Below are 23,289 nucleotides of genomic sequence, written 5' to 3'. Positions count from 1 at the left end.
TTCTCTTCATGTTTGCTTGTCTCATGGGCTGCCTGTGTGCATGTCACTATGATATGTATGTGCAGGGATCGTCCTGGGCTTCGCCAGTGTCGCAAATTGCGATTTTTTTCCTTTATTGGCGACAAAAATATCCCATGTGGCGATTTTTTTGGCGACATACTTTTTGGTTATTTAATTTGTACATACAATCATGGATTTGGACTGGATAAATTAAAAGGGAGAATGAAAGGAAGCCACAAACTTGACTAAGCAATGCATTGGAATCAATCTGTTACACAAACGATCCTTTGTTCGTATTGACGACCCCATCTTTACAGTGCATTGTTACATCATAATCTGCTTATGCTGACATCTGGGCTGAGTACTGTATGCTGCGATAGTCAATCATGCTACCGCACTATACCTACAACTGACCGACTTCTGAAGACGCGAATAGAATAGATACAATTAATTGTATGACTAATCCTTCTGTTTTTTTTTGGTTTTTTTTGTTTTGTTTTTTTTGTTTTTTTTACATATACCAATACAATAGTTTCGCTGAACCTTTATAGAAAACTGATAACGTTTGAAGTACCCACTGTGTATAAATACAAAGCAAATGGACAAAATCTCAATCACAATTATATCTGTCGCCAGTGCAGCATTTTACTCATTGATCTTTTCCTTTTGCCATCAATTCCGTGTTACGGCTGCAGAGACTTAAACTCCACAACAAGAAATAGCACAAAAAAAAAAAAACAGTTTTGCATAATTAATAATTATTTATTTCTCAAAATACAGGAGTGAAAGAATCCCTAAATTGGGTGTGGATTTTTGCTTATATATAAGGTCCAATATTGCCAGGTGTTGACTCTTGTAAGTTTCATTCGTGGGAATGGAGATCCTATTTTGCTTGTCGAGAAAATTTATACAGCATTCAGTGATCATTCTTGGGATTTAGGAAGCAATTCACTACAAGCTTTGTGAAGCTAGCCTTAAAGGGGTGGGGTGTGGGGTGGGGCTGCTGAGAGACTACTGGTGTCACCTGTCAGCACTGTAGACTGTGAACGTGGATTCAGTAAGATGAACCTCATAAAAACTGACATCAGAAATAAGCTCTGCATCTCATCTCTCGAGAATTTAATGAGAATCAGCATGTACAGATGTGAAAAATTAGACTTTGAAACTGCATTCAACAAGTGGGCAGTCCTAAAATCGCAACAGATCTTCATGTAACACTTTGTAACATTATGTTAATGCTTGTTGTAATAAAAGTATTAACTAACCCATCTTTTGTAATTTTCATTGCCTGTTACATTAATAGACTAAATTAACACTTGGAAAAATGTACACTACTTGTTTTGGCGACACTTTTTGAAAACTGGCGACAAAATATTGAGGTTGGCGATTTTTCTGGCGACAGCTTTTTAAAAGCCAGGACCATCCCTGTATGTGTATATATATACGTATACATGTTTGCTTGTCTCATAGGCTGCCTGTGTGCATGTCATGATATGTATGTAATTATATACATGTACATGTATGAATGTAGGGAGCTGCAGTAGCTTACAGGTAGAGTGTCGGACTTGTAATCCATTGATACCCACTAAGACTTGTAATCCACTGATACCCACTAAGACTTGTATTCCATTGATACCCACTAAGACTTGTAATCCACTGATACCCACTAAGACTTGTATTCCATTGATACCCACTAAGACTTGTAATCCACTGATACCCACTAAGACTTGTAATCCATTGATACCCACTAAGACTTGTAATCCATTGATACCCACTAAGACTTGCATTCCACTGATACCCACTAAGACTTGTAATCCACTGATGCCCACTAAGACTTGTAATCCATTGATGTCCACTAAGACTTGCATTCCATTGATGCCCACTAAGACTTGTAATCCATTGATACCCACTAAGACTTGTAATCCATTGATACCCACTAAGACTTGTAATCCACTGATACCCACTAAGACTTGTATTCCATTGATACCCACTAAGACTTGTATTCCATTATACCCACTAAGACCTGTATTCCATTGATACCCACTAAGACCTGTATTCCATTGATACCCACTAAGACTTGTAATCCATTGATACCCACAAAGACTTGTATTCCACTGATACCCACTAAGACTTGTAATCCACTGATACCCACTAAGACTTGTATTCCACTGATACCCACTAAGACTTGTAATCCATTGATACCCACTAAGACTTGTATTCCATTGATACCCACTAAGACTTATATTCCACTGATGCCCACTAAGACTTGTAATCCATTGATACCCACTAAGACTTGTATTCCATTGATACCCACTAAGACTTATATTCCACTGATGCCCACTAAGACTTGTAATCCATTGATACCCACTAAGACTTGTATTCCATTGATACCCACTAAGACTTGTAATCCATTGATACCCACTAAGACTTGTAATCCATTGATACCCACTAAGACTTGTATTCCATTGATACCCACTAAGACTTGTATTCCATTGATACCCACTAAGACTTGTATTCCATTGATACCCACTAAGACTTGTATTCCACTGATACCCACTAAGACTTGTAATCCATTGATACCCACTAAGACTTGTATTCCATTGATACCCACTAAGACTTGTAATCCATTGATACCCACTAAGACTTGTATTCCATTGATACCCACTAAGACTTGTATTCCACTGATACCCACTAAAACTTGTAATCCATTGATACCCACTAAGACTTGTAATCCACTGATGCCCACTAAGACTTGTAATCCACTGATACCCACTAAGACTTGTAATCCATTGATGCCCACTAAGACTTGTAATCCATTGATGCCCACTAAGACTTGTAATCCATTGATACCTACTAAGACTTGTATTCCATTGATACCCACTAAGACTTGTATTCCATTGATACCCACTAAGACTTGTAATCCATTGATACCCACTAAGACTTGTAATCCATTGATACCCACTAAGACTTGTAATCCATTGATACCCACTAAGACTTGTAATCCATTGATACCCACTAAGACTTATATTCCATTGATACCCACTAAGACTTGTATTCCATTGATACCCACTAAGACTTGTAATCCATTGATGCCCACTAAGACTTGTATTCCATTGATACCCATTAAGACTTATATTCCATTGATGCCCACTAAGACTTGTAATCCATTGATGCCCACTAAGACTTGTAATCCATTGATGCCCACTAAGACTTGTAATCCATTGATACCCACTAAGACTTGTAATCCACTGATGCCCACTAAGACTTGTATTCCACTGATGCCCACTAAGACTTGTAATCCATTGATACCCACTAAGACTTGTAATCCATTGATACCCACTAAGACTTGTAATCCATTGATACCCACTAAGACCTGTATTCCATTGATACCCACTTAGACTTGTAATCCATTGATACCCACTAAGACTTGTAATCCACTGATACCCACTAAGACTTGTATTCCATTGATACCCACTAAGACTTGTATTCCATTGATACCCACTAAGACTTGTAATCCATTGATACCCACTAAGACTTGTAATCCATTGATACCCACTAAGACTTGTAATCCATTGATACCCACTAAGACCTGTATTCCATTGATACCCACTAAGACCTGTATTCCATTGATACCCGCTTAGACTTGTAATCCATTGATACCCACTAAGACTTGTAATCCATTGATACCCACTAAGACTTGTAATCCATTGATACCCACTAAGACTTGTAATCCATTGATACCCACTAAGACTTGTAATCCATTGATACCCACTAAGACTTGTAATCCATTGATACCCACTAAGACTTGTATTCCATTGATACCCACTGTGGCCACAATTGGTTGTTTGCTTTAATGTGTCCCTTAGAAAAGCATTCTGCTCCTATTTCCCTGGCCTGATATAGCCAATAAATAAATACATAATCTGATAAACCACAAAAACAAAACAAAAATGTAGAAGTGTATGTATGCATAAATGCATATATATGTGGCCCAGGACATGCGCCGTGTACCAATGTGCGTAGTTGTCATGAGTGAGCGAGCGAGTGATTGATCGCGGTGCATGATTCCTGTGCGTCACGAGTACTAAAATTACTTCCCTGCCAAACTAACAAAAAGCTTCAGGTATTCCTAGAGGCTGGAGACGGACAACACCTCAAGTATTGCAAGTTGTGAAGAGCACTGGTCTTTCACACAAATGAAAGACAAGGGATTGAATTTAATTTGGAAAAATTATACCCTTCGAGTCTGGTAAGGGATAATTAGTGTTTCTGTGATAAAATTATAAATGCCGATGGGTGGGTTGTATACTGTGTATTGTATTTGTGTCGGTTATATTCTGTATTGTATTTGTCTTGTATTCTAAGTATGCATTTTGTATTGTTTTAGGTTTACCTCGTACCATTTATAAATCCCACAATCGACAAGCTAGCGTTATTATTTCAACCCGAAACAAAAGACAGCTCACATACATGTATGTGTTTGTGTATGTATGTATGTATGTATGTATGTATGTATGTATGTATGTATGTATATATGTATAAACAATTCTCTGTATATTTACACTTTTTCTTTCTATCAAGGAAACTGACAATACACTGCATCCAGCATTATCAATTATGTATTATCTCCAACCTTCATACAAAGGCATCAAGAAACAGCTTTCTAAAATATTAATTTGACTCATCTGAAAGATGAATGACCTGTCATTGAATTAGAATTACTTAGCATTTGTTTAAGCCAACATAAAATGTTAGCATTTGTTTAAGCCAACATAAAATGTAACAGTTTAAAAGCTACCTTAACGACAGTCTATGAAATAGGCACTGGTAAATGTAAACAGGGAAATGTAATTTCTCTTTATCAAGCTGTCAAGAATATGAGATGTAAATAAATGCAGCTATGTAAAGACATAATAACCTCCAGTTACCCTGCTAAACAGCATAGAAACATACCTGATATCTGAATCAACTATACCAGTAACCATTTCTGACTATAAACTGGATATGTATCACATACTCTTATACCAATGTTTCAGGTGTGTCAAGGCCACAAGAATAATACAACTTCACACAGCAGGAGATAGCCTAAACTATTTTCCAGCATGAATGGTTATTGACTGACAAGGACCAACATGACAGTTTTTACCTATATACTGAATCTGTCAGTGAAGCTAAATGAGTTCAAACTCAGATCTCCACAATCTAATATACATTAATACATGCATACCTATATATTCATTCTATCTCCTCAATCTATTGTATATTATTAATATACGCATTCCTACTTTTGTACACACACAGACACATACACCAACACACACATGCATGCAGTGGAGCCTTGTTAATCTGGACACTGTTCCCAACAATAAATATGTCCAGATTAATGAGTTAATCCAGATAATTGATTCACACACATTTCTATTTTGCAATGTTATCATATCGTGTACCTGCAGATATATTTGCTAGCTGTACATGTATATTCCAAAATCTCTGAAACAAATTATTGAATACATCTATTTATCTGTATTTATTTCACTTAATTATAACATGCATTTGAATAAAAGCACAAGTTTAAAGAATTACTGGCAAATCTCTTTTATGCTGGCTGGTATCTCCACTTTTCTACACTAGCTTGATGGTGTTGCCATAATACATGTAATGGAAATACAAACTGATATATTGCAGTTATATGCGTAAACTTATATAATGCATTAATTTTTAACAGTCTTTTTTTACAACTGTTACAGCTGCTAATGAGCCAATAATTGATGTTGCTTGTTTGTTCTGAAATGAGGCCCTATAAAGTTCAAAGCTTAAATCACTCAACTTTATTTGTACAACCATCAACAAACTGTGATTGTAGGCACAATTGGTAAACAATGATGACCTCATGACCCACATAATTTATTAGCTAAAAACTGTCAAAAGTGTGGACAATTTGATCGCAGTGTGCTTATTTAATCATTAGCGCTCCAGTCTGCAAGTATCTAAGCAGAAATTTTTGTACAATTATTGTTACAATACGGTCAGGTTACATTAAATGTTCTCACACACAGTATTACATGATCAATTTATAACTCTGGCTTGCCAATAGAATTTGGCCAATCAGAGATTTATAAATTGACACACCTCCAAAATTGCATAGGTAAATGTTTTTCAACTGTATTTTAAAATAAAATTTTTTGAATTTTCTTATATTTGGACAGATTACTTCCTGATTATCAAGTATTTTTACACTTCGGTTCCCAATTTTTATATATGGATATAGAATGCAGATTTCTGGATTAACAGAGCAAATTAATGTTTAGGAATTCCATTCCCAATCAAACATATTTGGAAGCCTCTAATTTTTCATTGCTAATTCAATCCATACATTAATTTTTTTACTTACAAATTTAAGTCAAAGAAGTGATATTTTAAGTCAAAGAAGTGATATTTTAAGTCAAAGAAGTGATATTTTAGTCAAAGAAGTGATATTTTAAGTCAAGGAAGTGATATTTTAAGTCAAAGAAGTGATATTTTAAGTCAAAGAAGTGATATTTTAAGTCAAGGAAGTGATATTTTAATCAAAGAAGTGATATTTTAAGTCAAAGAAGCGATATTTTAAGTCAAAGAAGCGATATTTTAAGTCAAAGAAGTGATATTTTAAGTCAAAGAAGCGATATTTTAATCAAAGAAGTGATATTTTAAGTCAAAGAAGTGATATTTTAAGTCAAAGAAGTGATATTTAAAGTCAAAGAAGCGATATTTTTAGTCAAAGAAGCGATATTTTAAGTCAAGGAAGTGATATTTTAAGTCAAGGAAGCGATATTTTAAGTCAAAGAAGCGATATTTTAAGTCAAAGAAGCGATATTTTAAGTCAAGGAAGCGATATTTTAAGTCAAGGAAGTGATATTTTAAGTCAAAGAAGCGATATTTTAAGTCAAAGAAGTGATATTTTAAGTCAAGGAAGCGATATTTTAAGTCAAAGAAGTGATAATTTTAATCAAAGAAGCGACATTTTAAGTCAAAGAAGCGATATTTTAAGTCAAAGAAGTGATATTTTAAGTCAAAGAAGTGATAGTTTAAGTCAAAGAAGTGATATTTTAAGTCAAAGAAGCGATATTTTAAGTCAAGGAAGCGATATTTTAAGTCAAAGAAGTGATATTTTAATCAAAGAAGCGATATTTTAAGTCAAAGAAGCGATATTTTAAGTCAAGGAAGCGATATTTTAAGTCAAGGAAGCGATATTTTAAGTCAAAGAAGCGATATTTTAAGTCAAGGAAGTGATATTTTAAGTCAAGGAAGTGATATTTTAAGTCAAAGAAGTGATATTTTAAGTCAAAGAAGCGATATTTTAAGTCAAGGAAGCGATATTTTAAGTCAAAGAAGTGATATTTTAAGTCAAAGAAGCGATATTTTAAGTCAAAGAAGTGATATTTTAATCAAAGAAGTGATATTTTAAGTCAAAGAAGTGATATTTTAAGTCAAAGAAGTGATATTTAAAGTCAAAGAAGTGATATTTTTAGTCAAAGAAGCGATATTTTAAGTCAAAGAAGCGATATTTTAAGTCAAGGAAGTGATATTTTAAGTCAAAGAAGCGATATTTTAAGTCAAAGAAGCGATATTTTAAGTCAAGGAAGTGATATTTTAAGTCAAAGAAGTGATATTTTAAGTCAAAGAAGTGATATTTTAAGTCAAAGAAGCGATATTTTAAGTCAAAGAAGCGATATTTTAAGTCAAGGAAGTGATATTTTAAGTCAAAGAAGTGATATTTTAAGTCAAAGAAGCGATATTTTAAGTCAAGGAAGCGATATTTTAAGTCAAAGAAGTGATATTTTAAGTCAAAGAAGCGATATTTTCAGTCAAAGAAGTGATATTTTAATCAAAGAAGTGATATTTTAAGTCAAAGAAGTGATATTTTAAGTCAAAGAAGTGATATTTAAAGTCAAGGAAGCGATATTTTAAGTCAAAGAAGTGATATTTTAAGTCAAGGAAGCGATATTTTAAGTCAAAGAAGTGATATTTTAAGTCAAGGAAGTGATATTTTAAGTCAAAGAAGCGATATTTTAAGTCAAAGAAGCAATATTTTAAGTCAAAGAAGTGATATTTTAACTCAAGGAAGTGATATTTTAAGTCAAAGAAGTGATATTTTAAGTCAAAGAAGTGATATTTTAAGTCAAAGAAGTGATATTTTAATCAAAGAAGCGATATTTTAAGTCAAAGAAGCGATATTTTAAGTCAAGGAAGCGATATTTTAAGTCAAAGAAGCGATATTTTAAGTCAAAGAAGCGATATTTTAAGTCAAGGAAGTGATATTTTAAGTCAAAGAAGCGATATTTTAAGTCAAAGAAGCGATATTTTAAGTCAAGGAAGTGATATTTTAAGTCAAAGAAGTGATATTTAAAGTCAAGGAAGAGATATTTTAAGTCAAAGAAGTGATATTTTAAGTCAAGGAAGCGATATTTTAAGTCAAAGAAGTGATATTTTAAGTCAAAGAAGCGATATTTTAAGTCAAAGAAGCGATATTTTAAGTCAAAAAAGCGATATTTTAACTCAAGGAAGTGATATTTTAAGTCAAAGAAGCGATATTTTAAGTCAAAGAAGCGATATTTTAAGTCAAAGAAGTGACATTTTAATCAAAGAAGCGATATTTTAAGTCAAAGAAGCGATATTTTAAGTCAAAGAAGTGATATTTTAAGTCAAGGAAGCGATATTTTAAGTCAAAGAAGTGATATTTTAAGTCAAGGAAGCGATATTTTAAGTCAAAGAAGCGATATTTTAAGTCAAGGAAGCGATATTTTAAGTCAAAGAAGTGATATTTTAATCAAAGAAGTGATATTTTAAGTCAAGGAAGCGATATTTTAAGTCAAAGAAGTGATATTTTAAGTCAAAGAAGTGATATTTTAAGTCAAAGAAGTGATATTTTAAGTCAAGGAAGTGATATTTTAAGTCAAAGAAGCGATATTTTAAGTCAAAGAAGCGATATTTTAAGTCAAGGAAGTGATATTTTAAGTCAAAGAAGTGATATTTAAAGTCAAGGAAGCGATATTTTAAGTCAAAGAAGTGATATTTTAAGTCAAGGAAGTGATATTTTAAGTCAAAGAAGTGATATTTTAAGTCAAAGAAGCAATATTTTAAGTCAAAGAAGCAATATTTTAAGTCAAAGAAGCGATATTTTAACTCAAGGAAGTGATATTTTAAGTCAAAGAAGCGATATTTTAAGTCAAAGAAGCGATATTTTAAGTCAAAGAAGTGATATTTTAATCAAAGAAGCGATATTTTAAGTCAAAGAAGCGATATTTTAAGTCAAAGAAGTGATATTTTAAGTCAAGGAAGCGATATTTTAAGTCAAAGAAGCGATATTTTAATTCAAAGAAGCGATATTTTAAGTCAAGGAAGTCATATTTTAAGTCAAAGAAGCGATATTTTAAGTCAAAGAAGCGATATTTTAAGTCAAGGAAGTGATATTTTAAGTCAAAGAAGTGATATTTAAAGTCAAGGAAGCGATATTTTAAGTCAAAGAAGTGATATTTTAAGTCAAGGAAGCGATATTTTAAGTCAAAGAAGTGATATTTTAAGTCAAAGAAGCAATATTTTAAGTCAAAGAAGCAATATTTTAAGTCAAAGAAGCGATATTTTAACTCAAGGAAGTGATATTTTAAGTCAAAGAAGCGATATTTTAAGTCAAAGAAGCGATATTTTAAGTCAAAGAAGTGACATTTTAATCAAAGAAGCGATATTTTAAGTCAAAGAAGCGATATTTTAAGTCAAAGAAGTGATATTTTAAGTCAAGGAAGCGATATTTTAAGTCAAAGAAGTGATATTTTAAGTCAAGGAAGCGATATTTTAAGTCAAAGAAGCGATATTTTAAGTCAAGGAAGCGATATTTTAAGTCAAAGAAGTGATATTTTAATCAAAGAAGTGATATTTTAAGTCAAGGAAGCAATATTTTAAGTCAAAGAAGTGATATTTTAATCAAAGAAGCGATATTTTAAGTCAAAGAAGCGATATTTTAAGTCAAGGAAGCGATATTTTAAGTCAAAGAAGTGATATTTTAATCAAAGAAGTGATATTTTAAGTCAAGGAAGCGATATTTTAAGTCAAAGAAGTGATATTTTAATCAAAGAAGCGATATTTTAAGTCAAAGAAGCGATATTTTAAGTCAAAGAAGTGATATTTTAAGTCAAAGAAGTGATAGTTTAAGTCAAAGAAGCGATATTTTAAGTCAAGGAAGCGATATTTTAAGTCAAAGAAGTGATATTTTAAGTCAAAGAAGCGATATTTTAAGTCAAGAAAGCGATATTTTAAGTCAAAGAAGTGATAGTTTAAGTCAAAGAAGCGATATTTTAAGTCAAGGAAGCGATATTTTAAGTCAAAGAAGTGATATTTTAAGTCAAAGAAGCGATATTTTAAGTCAAGAAAGCGATATTTTAAGTCAAGGAAGCGATATTTTAAGTCAAAGAAGCGATATTTTAAGTCAAAGAAGCGATATTTTAAGTCAAAGAAGCGATATTTTAAGTCAAAGAAGTGATATTTTAATCAAAGAAGCGATATTTTAAGTCAAAGAAGCGATATTTTAAGTCAAGGAAGCGATATTTTAAGGCAAAGAAGTGATATTTTAAGTCAAAGAAGCGATATTTTAAGTCAAAGAAGCGATATTTTAAGTCAAAGAAGCGATATTTTAAGTCAAAGAAGCGATATTTTAAGTCAAAGAAGTGATATTTTAATCAAAGAAGCGATATTTTAAGTCAAAGAAGCGATATTTTAAGTCAAAGAAGTGATATTTTAAGTCAAAGAAGCGATATTTTAAGTCAAAGAAGCGATATTTTAAGTCAAGGAAGCGATATTTTAAGTCAAAGAAGTGATATTTTAATGAAAGAAGTGATATTTTAAGTCAAGGAAGCGATATTTTAAGTCAAAGAAGTGATATTTTAATCAAAGAAGCGATATTTTAAGTCAAAGAAGCGATATTTTAAGTCAAAGAAGTGATATTTTAAGTCAAAGAAGTGATATTTTAAGTCAAAGAAGCGATATTTTAAGTCAAGGAAGCGATATTTTAAGTCAAGGAAGTGATATTTTAAGTCAAAGAAGCGATATTTTAAGTCAAAGAAGCGATATTTTAAGTCAAAGAAGTGATATTTTAAGTCAAGGAAGCGATATTTTAAGTCAAAGAAGTGATATTTTAATCAAAGAAGTGATATTTTAAGTCAAGGAAGCGATATTTTAAGTCAAAGAAGTGATATTTTAATCAAAGAAGCGATATTTTAAGTCAAAGAAGCGATATTTTAAGTCAAGGAAGCGATATTTTAAGGCAAAGAAGTGATATTTTAAGTCAAAGAAGCGATATTTTAAGTCAAAGAAGCGATATTTTAAGTCAAAGAAGCGATATTTTAAGTCAAAGAAGCGATATTTTAAGTCAAAGAAGTGATATTTTAATCAAAGAAGCGATATTTTAAGTCAAAGAAGCGATATTTTAAGTCAAAGAAGTGATATTTTAAGTCAAGGAAGCGATATTTTAAGTCAAAGAAGTGATATTTTAAGTCAAAGAAGCGATATTTTAAGTCAAAGAAGCGATATTTTAAGTCAAGGAAGCGATATTTTAAGTCAAAGAAGTGATATTTTAATGAAAGAAGTGATATTTTAAGTCAAGGAAGCGATATTTTAAGTCAAAGAAGTGATATTTTAATCAAAGAAGCGATATTTTAAGTCAAAGAAGCAATATTTTAAGTCAAAGAAGTGATATTTTAAGTCAAAGAAGTGATATTTTAAGTCAAAGAAGCGATATTTTAAGTCAAGGAAGCGATATTTTAAGTCAAGGAAGTGATATTTTAAGTCAAAGAAGCGATATTTTAAGTCAAAGAAGCGATATTTTAAGTCAAAGAAGTGATATTTTAAGTCAAGGAAGCGATATTTTAAGTCAAAGAAGTGATATTTTAATCAAAGAAGTGATATTTTAAGTCAAGGAAGCGATATTTTAAGTCAAAGAAGTGATATTTTAATCAAAGAAGCAATATTTTAAGTCAAAGAAGCGATATTTTAAGTCAAGGAAGCGATATTTTAAGGCAAAGAAGTGATATTTTAAGTCAAAGAAGCGATATTTTAAGTCAAAGAAGCGATATTTTAAGTCAAGGAAGCGATATTTTAAGGCAAAGAAGTGATATTTTAAGTCAAAGAAGCGATATTTTAAGTCAAAGAAGCGATATTTTAAGTCAAAGAAGCGATATTTTAAGTCAAAGAAGTGATATTTTAATCAAAGTAGCGATCTTTTAAGTCAAAGAAGCGATATTTTAAGTCAAGGAAGTGATATTTTAAGTCAAGGAAGCGATATTTTAAGTCAAAGAAGTGATATTTTAAGTCAAAGAAGCGATATTTTAAGTCAAAGAAGCAATATTTTAAGTCAAGGAAGCGATATTTTAAGTCAAAGAAGTGATATTTTAATCAAAGAAGTGATATTTTAAGTCAAGGAAGGGATATTTTAAGTCAAAGAAGTGATATTTTAATCAAAGAAGCGATATTTTAAGTCAAAGAAGCGATATTTTAAGTCAAAGAAGTGATATTTTAAGTCAAAGAAGTGATAGTTTAAGTCAAAGAAGCGATATTTTAAGTCAAGGAAGCGATATTTTAAGTCAAAGAAGTGATATTTTAAGTCAAAGAAGTGATATTTTAAGTCAAAGAAGCGATATTTTAAGTCAAGGAAGCGATATTTTAAGTCAAGGAAGTGATATTTTAAGTCAAAGAAGCAATATTTTAAGTCAAAGAAGCGATATTTTAAGTCAAGGAAGCGATATTTTAAGTCAAAGAAGTGATATTTTAATCAAAGAAGCGATATTTTAAGTCAAAGAAGTGATATTTTAAGTCAAAGAAGCGATATTTTAAGTCAAGGAAGCGATATTTTAAGTCAAAGAAGCATTCTATGGTGAAAGAATATTAATGTATATGGAAATGAAGACTTTACTAGTTATCAATTTTTAAAATGTTATTTTGTACAGTGAAGTTTGCATTTTAATACAAGATTTGCAAATCTGGATACTTATGTAATCATTTGAAAATTAAAGTATTTCATCAGAGACTGTTCACTCAACTAAATTTTTTTTTTACTTAAGCAGAGATGGAAAGTGTCACAAATATTCAAGATTTTTATTTCTGTGCCCCACCCCCATCAGGCTGTATTCAGGATTCAAAGCCTTTGTTGGCATCTATTTACCCTCCTGAAACATAATGTCCAATATGTCCAACCTCCTGCAAATCAGGTCACAAAGAAAAAGAGTCCATATTTCCTATAACACTGTAGTCCTTGACCACCCACCCTTTTCACCTTTGGGGACTGCATTCAGGATCCAAAACCATTCTTATTATCTGCCCATCCTCCTAAAGTACCAAATAAGATCACACCCCTTCAATCAGTGTAGAAGGAGTCCAGGTTACATAAAGAACACAGTAATGGATGGACAGATTTATCATAATGGATGGACAGATGTATCATAATGAATGGACAGATGTACCATAATGGATGGACAGATGTATAGTAATGGATGGACAGATGTATCATAATGGATGGACAGATGTATAGTAATGGATGGACAGATGTATAGTAATGGATGGATGGACAGATGTATCATAATGGATGGACAGATGTATAGTAATGGATGGACAGATGTATAGTAATGGATGGAAATATGTATAGTAATGGATGGACAGATGTATAGAAACGGATGGACAGATCTATAGTAATGGATGGACAGATCTATAGTAATGGATGGACAGATGTACAGTAATGGATGGACAGAAGTATAGTAATGGATGGACAGATGTATCGTAATGGATGGACAGATGTATAGTAATGGATGGATTTGTGATTTTTGTGATTTTTATTTTTAACGTAGCTTTAACAATTTTTCAGTCATATCGCTACGATGTCTGCAATGTGGCAGTTTATAGTGATGTCTAGCACTGGGGCATCATGCCGCAGACATGTAGCATGATGTCCCACCCAGTCACATTATCCTGACACCAGGCCGACCAGTCCTAACACTAACCTCTTAATGCTGAACGCCAAGCGAGGCAGCTGTTAGTACCATTTTTTAAGTCTCTAGTATGACTTGGCCGGGGATTGAGCCCACGACCTCCCGCATCCGAGGCAGACGCTCTAACCACTAGGCCACCGGAGCGGTGCGTAATGGATGGACAGATGTATAGTAATGGATGGACAGATGTATAGTAATGGATGGACAGAAGTATAGTAATGGATGGACAGATGTACAGTAATGGATGGACAGAAGTATAGTAATGGATGGACAGATGTATAGTAATGGATGGACAGATGTATAGTAATGGATGGACAGATGTATCGTAATGGATGGAAGATGTATCGTAATGGATGGAGATATGTATAGTAATGGATGGACAGATGTATAGTAATCGATGGACAGATGTATCGTAATGGATGGACAGATGTAAACATGTGAGCTATCATGATCTGAACATCAAGGTGAAAAATGAACATGATTTGAACATTTTAATATCACCTCATACCAAAATTTGCAATTTATTTTCATCCAATACATGTATGTCCTTCAAAAATTACTGAGTGGAAATAAAATCTTTGATAGATGTGACAATACTGGACATAATGTGGGGATAGGATGGATGGACATAACTAACACTATATGATCCCTTCCATATGACATGTGACAGGACATGAAGGGACATTATGGACAGACATGGATAACACTATATACTCCTATCAATATGAATGACAGATGTAACAGGATAGGACAGGTTACAAAGAGACAGGATAGATGGACAAGGCTAACACTATATGCTCCTCTCCAAAGATTTGACAGATGTGAAATGATAACACAGGACATGAGGATAAATTATGGATGGATCACTTTATGCTCCCCCTCCATAGATGTGACAGATGTGGCAGGACAGGACATGATGTGAGTGGGCATTATGGACTGACATGGCTAACACTATATCTTCATTCCATAGACGACAGATGTGACAGGACAGGACTGGATAGCACATGAGGGGACAGGCTGGATGACCATGGCTAACACTATATGCCTCCTTCCACAGATAAGCTGTAGCAGTAAAACATATTTTATAATGTGCCAAAAACAAAAAGCCCAAGCATTTGTTGCTAACTGAAAAATACCTTTAGTAGATTCAATGCAAAAATTCAGATCAAAGAATGAAGATGCACAAACTTTACACATCTAGGCAATAACATTATAACTAGTATTAAATACATATTTGAGAGTCCTTGAACTTATGGTGCTATGGGTTTTTATCCTTTCAAAGAAGTGTGGGGATAATGTAATACAGTCTGTCCATGCATGGGTGATGTCCTTAAACTCCTCGACCACTCTGGCAGCGTAAGTGGTTAAAGCATCTGCCTTGGATGTGGGAGGTTACGGGTTAGAACCCCAGCCAAGTCATACCCAAGACTTATAAAAATGGTACAAGCAGCTGCCTTGCTTGACACTCAGCATTAAGAGGTTAGTGTTAGGACTGGTCTGCATTGTGTCAGGATCATGTGACTGGGTGGGACACGATGTACATATCTGCGACATGATGCCCCAGTGGTAGACATCAGTATCAACTGCCACACTGCAGACATCATAGATATGACTCAAAAGTTGTTAAAGCTGCATAAAAAATCTAAATCACACGCACTTAAACTCTTCCTACACAACTAAACACATGAAACTTGGCACACATGATAGCCCTATGGATGAAAATTACGCCAATGCTCCTGGAATTTTAATCTAGGCCCAGAGGGTGGTGTTAAAGGGGAAAAGGGGAAGGGGGGAGATTTTCCATGAATTTCAGATAACTCCTGAATTGTCTGTATTATGTCTGAGATGTACTGTTATGACACTGGCCCATAAATCTAACCTTGCCTACATGGATTTAGCCAAGAAACTCAAATAGGGATATGAGGTCAAAATAGGGAAACCAGGGAGATTGTTGTTGTTGTTGTTGTTGTTGTAGGGTTTAACGCCATTTTTCAGCACACGATAGGCTATACATGGCGGCCAGCATTAATGGTGGAGGAAGAACCCAGGAAAACCCCAGAAAGAACCATCGACCCACGAGAAGCTACTGGCAAGCTTTCTCACATACCCACCCTGGCTGAATCCGAGACTCGAACCCACGCAGACAGAGGTGAGATGGCAGTGATCCGTAACGGACAGCGCTTTAGACCACTCGGCCACTTGAGGCCCCGAGACCAGGGAGAAGTTTTTTCAATAAAGCTGTTCAAACGTTTTTCTGTTTTTAGTAATGGCCACCATATCTGAAGGTGGATCAGCATCATTTCTATAAATATGAAGGACCATCAAGGAAGGATGCTTTGTGGCAAACTGTGTCAAATTCTCTTAAGCAGCTTTAAAAAAATGTTATTAAAAGATTTAATATTTCTAGTAGCTGCAGCTATATTTGATGGTGGATTGGCATCATTCACAAACTTAATAACCCTTCAAGCCAAGGTGCTCTCTGAAAAATGTCTTCATATTCTGCTGAGTGGCTTTTGAGCAGTCATTCAAAGGATTTGTATTTCCAATAATGGTGGCCATATTTAACATATCATGTATTACTGTATAAATTTGAAAGCTTTTTCATGCCAGAATAATTTTCTGTCAAATATGGTTAAATTCTGCTGTTTGGTTTCAGATGTTGTTTTTTAAAGTATTTTTTATCTTTACTTAGTATTGATGGCAATATCTGATGTCAAATCAGTGTCATTTGTATAGACTTGAAAGGCCTTTATTCAAAGTGCTTTCAGTAAAATTTGGTAACATTCTGTTCTGTGGCTTTAGAGAAAAAGTATTTTCAAGATTTTTCTATTTTTATTAGCAGCAGCCATATCAGACATTGGATTGGCGTAATTTCTAAACCTTTGAAAGCCATCTATGCAAAATGCTTTATGCCAAATTTTGTCAACTAGTGTTTATCAAGTCAACAAGGGGATCAAAATAACGTTGCAACATTTACCAAAATTTATAAACATGTACACAGTATACAATAACTAAAATGATGCTGTTTATTCAAAATGATATGAAACTAAACTTTACCCCAAATATGCTGATAGCAATGTATATGCAACCATTGACAATCATGTTGGACAGCCCCGAGTGGCTGAGTGGTCTAAAGCGCTCTCCATTATGGATCACTGCCATCTCACCTCTGTCTGCCTGGGTTCGAGTCTCGGATTCAGCCAATGTGGGCATGTGAGAAAGCTTGCCAGTAGCTTCTCGTGGGTCGGTGGTTCTATCCGAGGTTTTCCCGGGTTCTTCCTCCACCATTAATACTGGCCACCATGTAGAGCCTATCGTGTGCTGAAAAATGGCGTTAAACCCTACAACAACAACAGTCATGTTGCATATCGCACTTCGCACAACTTGAATTCATTTTACTGCTTTCATCTCTGATAATTCAGTTTGTAAGTTATGTCTTCATTGACTATATAACAACTGAGGTCAAACATCCTTGAATTGTGGTGATATTGTTGTGTACTGCTACATGTACAGTACCTACATAATGAAAAATTCAATAATGAAATCAGACATAGCTGTTGGACATGTGCATTCAATGCTTTTATAGGATCTACAATAACTAAGAAAACTACAGTGGCCTACAAACTGGAAATGGTTTCTTTACAATAAAGTGTTATTAATTAAAAGGTTCTGAACACAGTGTTCAAAGGTAAATATAGTAGAACCTGCTTTGAAAGACAACCACTTCTACCAAAAATTATGGTCACTCAAGACAGGTGGTCTTACAGAGAAGTGATCTTTCAATACAGGTTTGACTGTGATGTCAGCAAGATCAGTAAAACAAACTAATGAAATATAATGTGTACAGTGCAGAATAACCAATTCTCATCAATAAGAGCTTTTTCCTAGCAATGCCATTCAATCTTGAAAACAATAAACAGAAAAATCTGTCATCTTAGCAGTGAGGTGGAAATATCTCATCTTAATTGGAAAAAGTAGTTCCTGCATCACAGAAAGCAAGGTGTATGTTCATTTACACATCTAATGACTTTGTAAAAGTTTGGAAGCAGTCAACTAAACCAAGCCATTGACACATGTAAATGTTGCAGACTTAGGTCAAAGTGACCTACTTTTTAAAAATTAAAATCTGGTAATTATAAGAATGAATACGTGACTAGCAATAGGAACAAACACATTCACACATATGAAAGTACTTCATAACTATATATTGCAAAAACAGCAAAGGAAATGAAACTGATATCAATAATTAATTGGCAATACTCATGAAACTCATTGTATATCTTGGCAGCACATGCATGACACAGTGAATTATGTTATGGCGGAAGAAAAAAACTCACTTGTATTGTACATAATACTTAAAACACAGGAAATGAAGACTTGAAAGAAGGGAAAAGATTCGGTAAAACCTATCTAATTATAAGCAACAAAATGTATAAGTTTCAGTTGTCTTTAACTTCCCATTCTGTACAAGATGCTCTAATAATTATTTTGGTGTGAATCCCTAATAAATTAACTGCGCATAGAACAGAGGGTTGAAAAGTCAAGGAAAACTCAACCTTTACATGTACACCACTGCATTTATTTTCTGTAGATACCAAGCTTACATAGGAATATAATACAAATTTATATCATGATAAAAAAAACATTAAATCATTAAGAATTTTTCGATAGTGAGTCATGAGGCCAAAGTCTATTTGTATTCTTTGTAGATTCTATTAATTGGAAATTATGCATTTCGGATGAAAATGTACAATTTAAATTTTTACATATTTCTTTATTAATGAGTTTTTGAGGTAGATACTTATGATACAGTCCAAAAAATCCTTAAATATGGTGATACAGGTGTAATCTCTTTAAACTCATCCTACACTGCCAAATATGGTGATACAGGTGTAATCTCTTTAAACTCATCCTACACTGCCTAATATGGTGATACAGGTGTAATCTCTTTAAACTCATCCTACACTGCCAAATATGGCGATACAGGTGTAATCTCTTTAAACTCATCCTACACTGCCAAAGCTGCAAACTTGCAAAAAACCCTGAGTCCTTTGGATATTTACTGGTCCACACCTGACATTCTGTATCACACACCTGGCGATAAGGTTAGATGGTTGGGGGCTGATTAAGTCACACATGTCTGAGAAATGGTATGAATGACAATTACACAAGTGTCAGCAAATATCAGACTGGAATCCCTGGGTGATGCCCCTCTGGGTCTTTTGCTACTCAAAAAAACAGAGACCCTAGGTCACAACATGTACTGCGATCTCCATCATATAGAGAGCACATGTACACTTGCCTGGCATAAAAAAGGAATATTTATGCGTACAACTGACTTTGACCACAGGGTTTATCCTTTACCCCATGAAACTTAAACCCTGGTTCGTAACTTTAAACTAATAAGAACCCCACCCTACAACCATATATAAACTTACAGGGCATGAACAGAGAAATTATTACATGTAAGTGACACTGATCTCAATGTCCTTCCCCATCTCCAGAAACGTGGCCTTGCATAAGTTTAAACATTGTGATTCCCACCATACAGCTATATATAAACTTATGGACCATAAAAAGACAAATTAACATATACAAATGAAATTTGTCCTGGGATCCAATGTTGTTCCCCACTTGGACTCTGGACCATGGTTTGCAACCTTCAAGATGCCCACCCTATAACAAGTAAATGGTTTTAAATCAGATCTCCTCTGTCCTATGTGAAGATCTGACAGTGACTGCACTGGGGTCATGTTCTGATGACCTTGAATTAGTCAATGAAATGCCACTGTCAAAAATCTGAAAGTGTCATCAAATTGTTTTGGCACACATTGATGTTCTTCAGCCACAATGTTCTGTCTTCCAAATATGAAGATATTAGACATCCTATGACTGGCTGATAAAATCGGCGATTATGGTAATAACATGGGTCACCAAAACATGACCCATAAGTGGTCACTGTCAGATCTTCAAGTAAGCCAGCAGAGACCTGATTTTAATCAGATTGAACTTATGGAAGGAGATCAAAATAAGGAAGGGCAGAAACATACATGTACCAACAGACTATCTCAATATCCAAATGCTTCTTTGAAGGCATGGAAATAACAAAAAATGAAGATTGCATTAAAGCAGTGAACCAATTATTTTTCTCATTTTTACTGGCCTGGCCACAAAATGGACACCTTATGAATGAAATCAAAACTGCAAACCCACTGACTCAGTCTCCAATGTTGTATAATTATAGCATTTGATTTCAATTTAGCTTGATATAATAGGGTTTAATCTGGCCCAGCCCTAGGGCAAGGTGAACAAGGCAACTGCCTTGGGCCCTGCACTAACTCGCAATGCAATTTTTTTTGCTTGGGGCCCCGTGCTCACTGCTTGCTGCCTTGGGCCCCACATTCTGCCTTGGGGCCTGCACTTTCTAGGGCCAGGCCTGGGTTCAATCAAGGGTGCATTTTTCATCTACAGAGCAAGAAAAAGCACAAATGTCCCACTCAAATATTCAAGACATATCCACATGGCATGGAGACAAAATAATTGGCACAATCTGCACATGTCTCATGGTCATGTCTGTGAATTCAGTCTTTTACCTCTGATGTACATTATGTACATGAGCATTTGACACAGACTGATAGTATACCTAGACTACTGCAAGTTAACTAAATTTTAATGTAGCAGTAACACACACAATATGCAAACAGTCAGGTGTCTTCACAATAGGTGATTTGCAAACATGTTGATGACTTTTTCACATATATTCATCAAAATTAATAGATCAGAGTGATACTATCCAAAATGAAATTGTTAAAAGAGTCGATTTTCTTTTCACCCTGTTCACCATTGGGACCAAATAAAATGTTTGAGTAGTAACAAGTCAGTAATACACATATCATGGCTTGCTACGACCATGGTATGAATCTAATTCAGAATCTGCCTCTGATCACCTGAGGATAAAGACAGCACAAAAAAGTTATGGTAATTAGATATACATACATCTCTCACTCTCCATTATAACGTGCTTCATTATAACATGATTCTGGATATAGTGCTGTACTACTATGGACCCCATGACCAATATCATACCAATGTATAGTAAGTTGGGTTGAAAGAAAACAAGGTGAAACTTCTTAGGACTTTTATCTTCATTTCTGTTCAAAGACTCCATTATTTAACAAATTTTGATAGTGCACACAATACCATAGCATTTTTTTTATGATATTCTAAATATAGCATGATCTTTCATATATATTGCGGTTCTCAGTATAATGCAGTTTCGTATTTAACCTGGTTAGCAGTAATGGATTTAATGTTGATTTATTTACATAGAATATTACGAACTGAATAATCTCAAACAGTTATTGAAAAAAATATTTTTCTTTTTAAAAAAACATAAAGAGAAACCATAATAATATCCTATGAGGCTGTTTAGAAATTATCAAGATAACGATGTACCTATATTCATGAATCAAAAATTAGACATAGATATTAAATTTTAACGTAATTTAACTATGCAGTTTAAATTTTTAAATTTCATACCATTTTAATGTTTCTTTGAATCTTCCACAATTCAAAAGTCTGGCAAATACTTTTTTTAATGGACTGGGCCACGAATGCATGTTAAAGTGTGGTACGGGTACCAGTCTATGAAACTGATTTTTTAAAATCATATTATAGTTGAGATGTTATTCATAGCTGAAAGGAAAAAAAAAATTGAGGAAATGTGACCACACATGGAACCTTTAGGTAATAAACTTTCTTAATCCAAAGACCAGCACTAATAATGTCAACACTTATTTGGCTCAGAGTTAAACACATATATACACACACAGTGTTTGCCAAGAGTCCCTGAAAGGGTCTGATGCTCTACAGGTTGACAAGAATCTGAAGATGTAACTCTTAAGTCCATTTCACCTAGTCTTATTGTATTTATACAGTAGTACTGACATCATCTGAAATATTCAAAGCAATCCCAAAATACTGAGTTTGTCCATATGCCATTATTACATACACACAACAACTCCTAAACCAAATATCTGGAATATTTAAATGTCCTTCAGTCATAGCAGTCAGTCCATGCAGAATGTCTTTTTTCTTCTTAATTTTCAAGGAGACATGTCTTTTTCATTCATAGATTTATTATGCATTGTCAATCACATCAATCAAACATAAGTCTGGGGCCCCCACCAAAACAGGAGTCTTTTGAAGGTATTGACACTCTACAGCGCAAAAAGAAATTCCAGGAATTCAACAAAATTTATTCCTTTTAACTGCTGAGTGTTAGAACCATCTCTGATATTCTTCAGTGATGATGAGATTCTCAAATTAGCTGCTGTGGTGGACATATTGGATGTCAGATTTGCACCATTTTGATTTAGGACAAAGCAGACACCATTAGAGGCCTTTTGGTTAAAGATTTGGTTGAAGACCCATGTTATGGCGATCATCCATTCAGGGGCAGTACTGACAAAAAGATTTTCAAGACAGCTGTTGTGACAGCCATATTGGATATACAACTGGCATAATTTTCATTTAGGACCGACTAAGTGTCATAAGATGTCTGCTGGTGAAAACATACGTTTGTATAGCCATCCATTTGGAAGGAACAGATAATAGTATTTCCAAGACAGCCATGAAGGTGGCCATATTGAGGTTTAGTACTTTTCAACTACACTCTTCTGATCATAAGCCAATGTCAAAATGACTTCTCATGTAAGAACAGCTGCAAAAACAAGACCTTCAAGATGGTCACATAATGGATGTCAGATTAGCACTATTTAAATTGAAGATTAACTAACAGTCAATGTGTACTGTGCATCACGATCTTTGACCCTGAACCTTAAATCATACAATGCTAAATATCAGACTCATCCAACACGTCACTGGAATTTACCCATATAGAAAGTCTGGTGAAATTCCATTTGTATTTGTTCAAGCTACTGTGTTCCAAAGCTACATGCATCTGCAATGCAGAAATCTATTATCTGACCTCTAATCTTGAACCCAAGGTCATGGGGCCTAGTTATCAACCTGATTTGATAGACTGTATCCACACAGAAAGTTTGACTGAAATTAGCTAACATTTGAATGAGCTACATGTTCATAAGATTTCTTCAGATGATGGATGCTGATTGATGATGGAAACAAGGCCATCATGTAAAGCTCTTGGACCACTAGTGCCAAAATTAGTGATTTTAAAGCAGTACAGTATTTCACTTCAGACATAGGTGCTTAAAAGTGCACCTAGTGCAAATGCAAATGCAAATCACTATGTAAGTCAAAC

The 23,289-nt window shown here is 34.1% G+C and overlaps 1 protein-coding gene across 2 annotated transcripts in view; it reads right to left on the bottom strand.

Annotated features, from left to right (window-relative positions):
* The window catches only part of LOC149792524 (dynamin-binding protein-like), a 115,965-nt gene that overhangs the window by 77,631 nt on the left and 15,045 nt on the right, over nucleotides 1-23,289 (bottom strand). The gene's annotated exons all lie outside the window — the stretch shown is intronic.

The sequence above is a fragment of the Sinohyriopsis cumingii genome, chromosome 9, assembly GCF_028554795.1.
Source record: "Sinohyriopsis cumingii isolate HCF-2022 chromosome 9, ASM2855479v2, whole genome shotgun sequence".
In the NCBI taxonomy this organism is placed as follows: domain Eukaryota; kingdom Metazoa; phylum Mollusca; class Bivalvia; order Unionida; family Unionidae; genus Sinohyriopsis; species Sinohyriopsis cumingii.
This window is presented reverse-complemented; position numbering and strand designations above follow the sequence as displayed.